Source organism: Pyxicephalus adspersus, chromosome 4, assembly GCF_032062135.1.
Source record: "Pyxicephalus adspersus chromosome 4, UCB_Pads_2.0, whole genome shotgun sequence".
Classification (NCBI taxonomy): domain Eukaryota; kingdom Metazoa; phylum Chordata; class Amphibia; order Anura; family Pyxicephalidae; genus Pyxicephalus; species Pyxicephalus adspersus.
In genome coordinates, this window is record NC_092861.1 from 60,370,639 (window position 1) to 60,381,768 (window position 11,130).

At 43.1% G+C, this 11,130-nt stretch overlaps 1 protein-coding gene across 1 annotated transcript in view; it reads right to left on the reverse strand.

Annotated features, from left to right (window-relative positions):
• EIF4G1 (eukaryotic translation initiation factor 4 gamma 1) overlaps positions 1-10,381 on the reverse strand; it is a gene marked incomplete at its 3' end in the record, with an annotated part of 29,057 nt that extends 18,676 nt beyond the window's left edge. Inside the window, exon 1 of the mRNA XM_072410175.1 lies at positions 10,250-10,381. The remainder of the gene's footprint in view (positions 1-10,249) is intronic.
• Positions 10,382-11,130: the final 749 nt, after the last annotated feature.

Consider the following 11,130-nt stretch of genomic DNA (forward strand, 5'->3'; position numbering starts at 1 on the left):
CCTGCAGAAAACAAAGCAATGGAACTCATGGAAAGGGGGCACTGATTTATCCTATTAATTAGAAGGAAAAAATGAAGCTTTAAACTTTACTATAATACATTGTGATTAAGTTAGACTCAGGGTGATATATGTGTGATATATTGTCCCTTTCTAAGTAAAAAGATACTATTGTGAGAAAATTGTTTTACAACTTTACACCTGGCACCTATCATGCTAATCCAATCTCCAGTGCTTATTTTTATTTCTCCAAGGTTTTACCACTGGGACATAACCAGGTTTTTAAGATGGTAATTAACCACCTGAGTGTTACACTGAGGTCTAGATTTCTGTACCAAAAGTGATCCACTGTTTTTCATGAAATTTTTTTTTAAATTGTAGACCTGTAAGCGAAGGTCGGGCTTAACTGCAAGGAGGTTAACACATTCTAATACAGATATGGGAGCAGTAAGAAGGACTGCTTGCAAAACACCTTGTCCAGGAAGGGGGTACATAAGTTAATCAATTCAGCATCACAGGAGAGAAAGCTATTATTCACCTACATAAGGAATCTCACCTAAACATTCATTTGGTAATGATGCATTTGTTTAGCATGAACAGATGCCATTGTGCAAGGAACAAACAAAATGGAAAAGTCTCCAGCCAAATTGAATTAAAAAGGGTCACTTGGACAATACAGCTCCCCTTCCACAAGTACAGGAACCTTTAAGAGGATTTCTCTTATTAGCATGTGCTAATGATGTGGAGTTTTCAACACCAACTTAACTATCCCATTCCATGGGCATTTTTTATTTCACTAGGCTGTAAACAGTAACTTTCAGTATTAGTGAAAACCAGAAACATTTAAACTACAGCTTAGTGAATTAAGTCCTATTGGATGTGCAGGAAACACATTTTTGATTCTCTCCAGCCATAAACGCATAGTGATGGTGCTTATATGCATGGAGAGCGTCCGCAATGTATTTCCTGCACATCCAAAGAGGTAAAAAGTTTACCAAAGCCATCCAAAGTATAAAAAATGAAATTATGATGGCATGAATACTGCCATGGTACACATACAGATTATCTAGGTCTTAATGAAAAAACACAGTCCTGAGGCCATGAATTAGTTCACTTTTGATCACCAAGCGTGGTTATCAAATTAAACCAACAACCACATGTTTGCAGATCCGTGTCAGACTGAACAAATGGTCTGTGAACTGTATGACCTACCCCTCACATACACAACTGGTAAAACCAATTTCTAGCCAAGACTACAATGTATATGGATACCTGAAAATTTTTACACAGTATAAAATACCTGTGACCAGATACAAATGACTTTATGGTTTAAAGCCCAACTACACCCAAAATCAAACAAATCCCATTCCTAAAGCAATCATGTTTATCAGTGTAAATAAGTATTACCTTTGGAACTGCACTTTTCCCAACCCCATTGTGTAACTGTGCACCCACCCACACAGTCCAGACCTACAGATTGAGGTCCTACAATTTCCTGTGACTACAAGCCATCCATAAAATACAATCTTGCACCAGTTTTCCAGATTTTGTCAGCTTCCCTTATTACAACACTGACTCATCACATGGCTAAAACAACCCTACCTCTTAGTACTGAATAGGTGCTGACAACATACATAACTAATTTCAGAACAGACATCAAAAGGCCAGAAATAACAAGAGTCAGGTTTTTCCTGTTAAAAAAGGAAACTTAACAGGACTATAGCCATGAGATAATAATGGAATCTTCCCTTGCTAATTTCTCACAGGCTGCACTTGAGGACTACTACTGCTCTAACACAGGACATAAAAACAAAAAAAGCCTCAAAAGTAAATAATTAACCATAAACAATTGTTTATAATCCAATCTATGGCTGGTTTCACTGCACCCTTTGACCCCAGACAATTCCTTACCTACACAGCAAATTCAGTCCAGTAAAGGGAGTTTATGGTATTAACTTTTTTCACTCTTTATTTTAACATTTTCAGAAATATAACAGAAAAACATAGAACAGATAGTAAGTTTCACTGCTTATACATTGAAAAATATTTATAATTCCTATACAAAAAAATCCACAATATCTAACAAATACCACATTACCAAATAACTATATAATACAAAAACGTACCAAAGTTAAATTTAAATATCTACTAGGAAACCCACATTCAAAGACTTCCATTAAAGGGCAAAAGATAAGCCCTAGGTAAACAATTATTTACTTTGTCAGCAAATAATCCATTGTGTAAAGAAAACAAGCAATGTAAACTTGTAAAAATAAGTTAGAAAAACAGAAAACTAGCACTGGTTTCATACAGACCTCATTGATCTTTCTCCGATTCTGCGGTAAAGTAAAATTAAAAAAAGCCAGTTGTATCACACAACTTATGCCCCACACTTATAAAGTGGCTATACAGACCAACCCCTCCCCCCAACAGCCAGCACAAGCCATTCCCAGCCCATAGATAACATTTGGGAGGGGATACAGTTGAGGTAGTTCATTGAATCTGAAAGGGGTAGCAGGATATGCACAGATGGCTCCCACCCCCATCCCAAAAAACAAACATCTTTCTCCTTAAACCTGATTAGTCAGCCCTCCCCCAAAACCCAGCTCACTTGTACTATCTCTGTGCACACCTGGATTACCATTTGGAAGGAAGAACCACAAGTCAATTATAATATTCCTTTTTTTATGAGCACATTATCTATCAAACCAACAATGTGTGTGTGTAAATATATATATATATTACATACACACACACACGCGCTTTGGTAGTCGGGATGAAACACTTAGAGCACTCAGGTGTATTGGTAGCCCAGATGAAAAACAAAAAGCTGTCAGGTGCTTTGGTGGCCCACGTGTGGTTAGAAGGGCAGCCAGGTGCTTTGGTGGCCCACGTGTGGTTAGAAGGGCAGCCAGGGTGCTCTGGTAGCCCACGTGTGGTTAGAAAGGCAGCCAGGTGCTCTGGTAGGACACGTGTGGTTAGAAGGGCAGCCAGGTTCTCTGGTAGGACACATGTGGTTGGAAGGGCAGCCAGGTGCTTTGGTAGCCCATGTGTGGTTAGAAAGGCAGCCAGGCGCGTCTGCAGGCCAGGAGTCGGTGGCTTATTTGAGATCCAGAAACCCCCTTTAACTATGTCTGCCAACCAACACCCTGGGAATGAATACAGGAAGTAATGAGCATGAATACTATTCCCTTTACTGTCACCAGCTCAAGCCTAACAAAAATGGAGCTTTTAATGCCAAAAAACCTCTGCCTAGGTGTTTTACCCTGAATGGTTCAGGGTAGCGGTAGGGAGACTTTTTTTTTAGCTTTTTCCTCTCTAGCTTGCCTGTCCCTGGCAAGGAGACTCCGTATTAAGAGTGAGCAACACCACAGCTTTCTAAGTAAATGTATCATTTTGTAGCAGGATGATCCAGGGAAAATATTAGCAAAATAAACATTAGCTGAAACTTTTATTTTTCCCTGTAAAATAGCAAGTAGGCCCTGCTGCATCCCACCCTCTGCTCCTTTACAGCTTAACTCAATTATGCATTCCAATGTGTTGGGTATTCAGTGCACAACAAAACAATAGGTGTGAAAAGTTTTCTAGTTTTCTCTGGGATCCCTTTCTTTCTGTTTAAAGGGCCCATGCCCAGTGGAGTCAGACAGACAGGGGACCAGTCCAGGATGCAGATGTCTGCACCTTCAAAAAGGCTGGATACCCATGCAATAATTATTGTTGGAAAAGATCTTTCACAATCCTTTCCAACTACAAATCACTGCACGATGCATGAACAAGTGCTGTACATACAGAACCGTCCTGCCCCATGGGGAGGGGGAGAATGAGGGAATCACACCCCGCTGCACGCTCTCCCTTTCACTTTCATTACAATTGTTCCTCATCCGTCGATCCGCCAGGAAGGTAGTTCGGACCGCTGAACACATGTTAGATTCTCGTGGGATACCAGCCCTGAGTCGATTATCGGAGGGAGAGTACATCCATACAAAAACTTACCCTTATCTGACTAGTGCCAGATGTGTTTCATCCACATGGTGGAAAGGCAACTGGGTATAGGCACCAGTGTTCTCCCCAGCCCCTTTTAGCTGGGCGCACCCACCCGGCACTTTTCAGTAACCACCCGGCTGTTTTTGGGTGGTTACTGAGGGGTTTGGTCACAATACAGGGACTGCCACCCACCTACAATTTCTTCCTACCCAGCATAAAAATTTCTGAGTTGAGCACAGGGCACTAATGCCTGGAAATGATAAGTTTCAAAAAATAAAAGTTTCATACTAATAGGCATTTCACAATTAGCACAGGCACAGAAACTTAACTGAACGTTTCATGGCCATGGCATATGTATCATATATTCCACACAGATACCATTTCACCAAAGCACCCCGATAGCACTGCACTTCCTATCAACCTCTGAACCCCTTTCCTCCTTCTATGAATGCCTGAATCCTCTGCTCCCATGGTGCTTAGTGGACTACCAATGCCCAGTTGCACCCACTCTCTAGCAGCACTTCATTTAAATTGTACTTATATTCGAAGTTAACCAGTGAAACACGTGTCGCAGTCGGCTAGCATATTATTCCGGCTTACCATAAAAGTATTCCTTATCAGCTGGGTACACAAGAAAAGTAGACCACAAGTTATGTGCACATCTTAACTGATCAGAAAGTCAAGAAATTATCCTTGCCGCCATAGCTGCAGCCTCTCCCCTTTTCACTAACATTGATAAGGAGACAATCACCTTGCTAGCTTGACAGGACAGAAAAGATGACAGTGAACATGTGGGTTATGACTGACAAGTAATTGACCCAATCCTCATTTTTGTAGCAGTCTAACAGGGAAGAACGTACCTTCAATCAATATTTAGTTTTAGCTACACGTTAAAAAAAAAAAAAAAAAAAAGTTTCACTATATATAGCTCAACTTAGAGTCCCAACCTCTCCCAAGTGGATAGAAGTTGTGGGACCCCTTTATTCTTGCACAGGGCTGAGGCAGTTTATTAGTCTGCAGCACCATTTTCCTCTGGCAGCTGCACAACAACAGTGGCCAGGAGCTGTCAGCTGTACGGTTTCACACCGTGGGTGCCAGACCTTGTGTCTTAAAAAAACCTTGTCTATATTGGTTCAGTCATTAACCTTTCTTTCCACACAACAAAATACATACTTTTTTACCCTAAAGATTAACTTTCTAAAACATTACATATTTTCTAAATGGAGAAAACCATAAAGGGGGTAAAGTTTGCATTTTTTTAAATGGCCTGGAATATCTGCAGTGATACACAGACAAACTTCTGGATTCTATGGTGGAAGGGAGTGTGTGCCAGCGACACCCACATACACAGTATATATGTGACTGGCATCAAAAGGCATAACTTACACAAAACTTAATTTTATTTTGAATAGAATAGAATAAAATAATAAAAGGCTAGTCAGTTTTACTGGTTGTGGGGGCTCCATAGGAGAGATTTACTTTTACTTCCTGTTTTGGGACAAGGTTTACCAGACAGGAATGGAAGAATCAGAAACCAGGAAGCAAACAACCAATACTTGACAGAGGTTTTAGGATATCCCCACTTTGCTTTTACATTTTCTCCCTTCTGCTTGTGTTTCAGATAAGATAGGAAACAAAAAAAAAAAACTCTCCAATAGAGCCTCAGACTGCATTAAACATGATAGAAGTCTTTCCCAATCTATCCAAAAGAGTTCACAGTTTAAAGTTTGCCAATAGCAGCCTGCCTGAACATGGCACAAAAGAAAATGAGGAAAGTGCTATTTTATAACTAGTGTGAACATTGAAAAGTGAACTTCTCTGCGATGCTTATAGATATGGATGTCAAGGGGAGGGAGTTTTAAAATGTCTGCTCAAAATTATCTTTTAGAAAAACTTGAGTGTAATGAGGTGCCCAGCTACAGAACAGTGTCCTCAGATGATACATAGAAAGAAAAGTGAGATTTATATCCAGTATTCTCCCTGTTTTAAACTGGGTGGAGGAAGCTGTGGGTGGTTGGCCGCTCCTGTATTGTGATCTAACTTTACATCTGGATGGTTACAGAAAAGAGCTGGGTGGTGCGCCCAGCTAAAAGCAGCTGGGGGGAACACTGATGTAGAAAAAATATTTTCCCCAGTATTAAATATAGTATGACAGATTTGGGTAGGTCACCCATCAATTTTCACTTCCTCTCCGACTGGCTGTGAGCCTGGGATGCCTGCTCAGCTCCAGGGGTTGGGAGATGAATACATTGTATCTTTCATTCACAAACATCTGTCAGCATAACGGATATGCTGTAGTTTGCTACAATTTAATTCATTTGTGTGAATTAATACCAGCAGAAATGTTGGTGTGCATTTACAGGTTTATTATGCCAGGAACAACAGGCTCTCCTTTCACTGCAGCAGCCCCACAGCGAATGAATAGGGGCAGCATTAGGCGGTACCAGTACCGCTCACTTCCACCAGCTGTCACATGCGCAGAGGCTGGCACAAATAGCATCTCTCCTGAGGCTGCAGCAGTAACCCCACTGCAACCAGTCAGAACACAGCCCAAGGTTTAGTTTACATTAGCAAATATTACAAGCAGAGTAAGGCTACGTACACACTTCCAATGGTTCTCGCAAGATAATCGGCTCAGGGCCGATATCGAACGACCGTCCTGGCGGATCCAAAGACGATGAACGATCGTAAGGCGAGTAAAGGGGAGAGCGCGCTGCAGGGTGCCGTTCCGTCGTTTTCCCCCTTCCCCTCTGCATAGAGCAGAATGGTGCTGTATGTACAGGACTCGTTTATGCATTGTGGAGTGCTTAGTCGTTGGAAAGGATCGTGAAAGATCTTTTCCAACTACTATAATTCCAAGTGTGTATGCGATTTAAAAGTGGAACTAAATTCTCACTTTAAGAAAATTAAGATCAGGCAGGGCATTGATGCAAAAGGTGATGTTCCTTCTGGAACAAGCATTCCTGAACTGCTTGTTTGCCAGGATACCTGCCAATTACGGTTTCCCCAGTGTATGCTGGAACTGAATGCATGGGGCTTACATCATCCTAGATCAAGACGGATGATGATTGCAAGTAGGAAAAGTGCACGAGTAAAATGATGTCGGTGCCCTGAGATGGACAGGTGAGTATAGCGGGGTTTAATTCCACATTAGGCAGTTTTACTGTTATCAATCTCTTGCAAAAAATGAACAAATAGTTCAGTTTTTTGTTCATTTTTTTTTTGCCTGGCAGTAGAAGGCAGCAGCACTGCTGTGCAACATTCATGGTCAGAATAATTGTTGTGTTACCCTGCTCACTTATTCACAACCTGGCTGAAAAAAAATTCTTGGGAGAACACTGCATAGTAATATCCTAATGCATTCAGTATTACCACTAATTGTGATCACTTTCACTGCTCATCCTGGTGATCACTGCGTCTGGTACATAAAAAAAAAAAAAAAAAAAAAATCAATAAACTCCTGGTTAATAATGAGGCAAAAAAAAAAAAAATCAGGTTCTTTTTGTACAATAATCACTGTAAGATCCTGAAAGAATCAGAAATTATAATAAAAATGCAAACTTTTGGATAGAGAGGGGGACAACTAGAACTCCTGTCATTGGCCAAATGGTTTTAAAGCTGAACTAAACCCACTATACTAACTTGTCCCTGTCCGGTCACAGGGCACCACCATCTTCTTCCCTCTTTCCTGGAGACGATCTTCAGCCACCTTGATTGGCTGGGGCACGATGATGTAACTGACATGAAGGTGCGGGATTCTTTCATTCCTGGCACATGCAGGGGAAGCAGGAATTGCCGGGTATCCTGGCAACACAGGCTGGCGCCGCACATGCGCTGCTTTTTTGACAAATACCAGGAGAGATCATGCAGGTGGGAGGAATTATTTAAGAAGGGATATGGTCCCGACAATGACCTCCCTGACCAAGCATTTTTAACATGTTTTAAACACCCCCATTGTCACTGTTCACACTATTCAAAAATGGAGAAGCAAACTGAATGGGGGGGGGGGGAATACTAGTTACTACTCTTAAAGTGTACCTAACCTCAGAATTTTCACTTTACATTAAAGGGTAGAAAACCCTTTTATGTATGGTAAACATTATTTTTTCCTTTTTTTTTTTTTTTTTTTTGAGTGCTACTTTAAAAATGACCAAATCAAAATGATCTACTGACAATAAAAACTTGGACCTAATAACTGTGCGTGATAGAGTTCATTTTGAAAGGCAGAGCTCCGCTATCTACTCGCGTTGCCTTTGCAATCCACTTGTTGGGCACCCCTGGCCTAGGCAGTTGAGAATGAATCCCGGGAGGCTCTTGGGCGCTCCTTCTGCGCATGCCTGAGCATATTGGGCATGCAAGAAAGGAGCCTTTTTGAACAAAGTGAAAAATCTGCAGATCTCAAGCATACGCAGTGAGATTGGCAATTTTTTTTTCCAAAAAGAACAGGAATAGGAGTAAAAGATGGTGGCGCTCAGGGAAGATGTGGCACCAGATGCCAGACACTCGCGGATGGATTGGACTGCCCGGCGGGATTGAAGGCGAGTGTTTTTTTTCCCGTTTTAGGTTTAGTTCCCCTTTAAGTAGATGGAGCTTCTAAATACCAAATCAATAAAATAACAATACAGTGATCACTTACCAACCCTAAAAAAATGTAAAAAGAAAAAAAAAGGAGGGAGGGTAAAGGGTTGAACTAAGAAGTGTCGATCAGCTATTCTGGTATCTGATCACTTCTACAGGACAATAAATAAGCATTGACTTCACTAAATAGTGTTGTCGTTTTATGAAAGGAAGTGGAAATCAACAGATATACTGGCAGGATCAACAGGTAATATTACAATGTTACGGGGGGCAGCTGTGTTATTGCTTCTAACAGACTGCATCAGAAATATGTCTATGCATACACACACATATTAATAATAATAAACAGGATATGTATAGCACCAACATATTATGCAGCACAGTACATTAAATAGGCACACACACATTTTTACTATGTCTGTAAATGTACTTTTTTTCCTTTATATACAATGACCCCACAACCTTTGTGATCCGCAGGTTATGATAGGGCACCCACAATATTGCACATCTTCCACAATCATCAGAATAAAATGGCATTCACACCCCACTAGTAGACAGTTCACTTGTCATGGGCACATCAGAGGAATTGTCACACAAAATGTAACAGCTGGTGGCATGAGGAGTGAAAGGCGCGGTGTCATTGCAATGAATTTGGGGCTAAATGAATCATTTAAGCAATATTTTTCTGGATGTGTGGCTGGAACATTTACACAACTTCCATAGTGCTGTGACGGGAGCAGTGTGATGAAATGTAAGCTAACACGGGAACTCTGCCAAATGTAAAATGAGAAAATAAATATCTAAAGCCGTGAAACGAGCCTTAAAGCTGATCAATGACGGACACAAAGGGCCCACAAAGCTCCTTAGGCCAGCCATTGGACAGATGTAAATAAGGATCGGTATGTGAATGGGATGTGAATACCTGGGTGTAACTGTGCAGACACAGTTACTTTGCCAGGCATGGCTGCCCACATGTCACAGGGCCGCACACACGTGTGCCCAGGGAACATTGGTGAGGAAGAGAACATCTGACTTACAGGATGGCCTAGAAGCTCCACTAGCAGGCCCTGCCTGTGATGGTCACATGTGACTGGCCCATGTAGAGGGGAACAAAGTGCAGGGGACGGGAGGCGGGTCATTGTGCCCCCGGTGGTTGGATGACCACACACCCCCAATACACACAGGGATCTCACCCTTACACCAGTGACGTCACAACAAATCAGCTCCCCTTCCCCCTCCACAATGCAGGTGAATGTCACCCTGTAGGGGGTGGGCACTCGGCCTGTGTCAGGCCTGGTATAAGTCTGGCACGCGGGCCCATCATATCGGTGACATATGATGTCAGTCCAGACGTGTGATGTCATTCATTCACAAGCTGCCATCAGGCTGGGGGCTGCCATACGTGGCAGCTTGTCTTCTCAGCACAGCCAGCGAGCCCCCCCCCCCATACATTACACTCTGCACACCACCGGATAGGAGGCGTCTTCTGCCGGCAGGCACCGGGTTGGGCTGCCGGGGGGGAGAGGGCCTGGGTGACAGAGCACAGTAAGCCGGCTAAAGGAAGCGCCATATCACGCCGGACCGGTCACACATGCATCCATGGACTAGGCAGATGAGCGCCGGTGACCGGAGAACAAGGCTACAGTACAGGATGGTGTCGGATTGACAGCCGGGCCCCGCCGAATCTCACCTGCTCTCCTTAGTCCGCGCAGCCGGGCGCAGCCGCACCAGCCAGATAGCCCATTTCCGGATCCCGGCGCCGCACTGCGCATGCGTACATTCCCACCACGTGACGGAGGAGAGCGGAAAGGGCAGACCCTTGGTAAAAGCAGCGTCGCCTTCCACGCTAATATCACGTGGTGCCTGCGCAACCGGCGAGTGCAGAAGATGGGTGGGGCTAGTGTCATGTGATTGGAGGTGCTTACCGCATGCCTTTGGGTCGTTAGGTAGTTCAGAATTATTCCAATTGTATTTTTCTCTAAACACGTCTGTGTTCAATTGCATGAGGCTTGTATGTAGTGTGTCATTATCAGCAGGCAGTAGGTTTGTGATAAAACTAATATTACCTCTACAACAACTGACCTCTATAGGACTTTTGCTGACTATATGGCTGCCGTCTGGGGGTGCGCTGCTCTGCGTTATGCTGTGCGGGATGTGGGGCTCCATGGATGGGGGGGTTGGTTGGGCCACATTGCGCTGCACAATGAAATGGGGGGGGGGATTTTACACCACATTATGCTGCGCAAGGAATTGGGGGATTTGCTGTGCATTACACCGTGCAAGGGATAGAAAGGGGGAGTTTAGCTCCAAATTATGCTGTGCAAGGGGGGGGGGTGTTTTGCTCCACATTACGCTGTGCAGGGGAAGGGGGGGGACACAAAGGTTGAGGGGTAGTTTACGCAGCATTACACTGTGGGGAGTGGGCTTCTATACATTGCAATTGGTGGGGACGGCATGGAAGTGTGAAAGTAAGGCCCAGATCCCTGTACTGTATAGCAGTTTGCATTCCCAGTATGTTAATACATTGCTCTAAAAAAGTAATGGAATCTTGATATCACTCATCAGATCTAC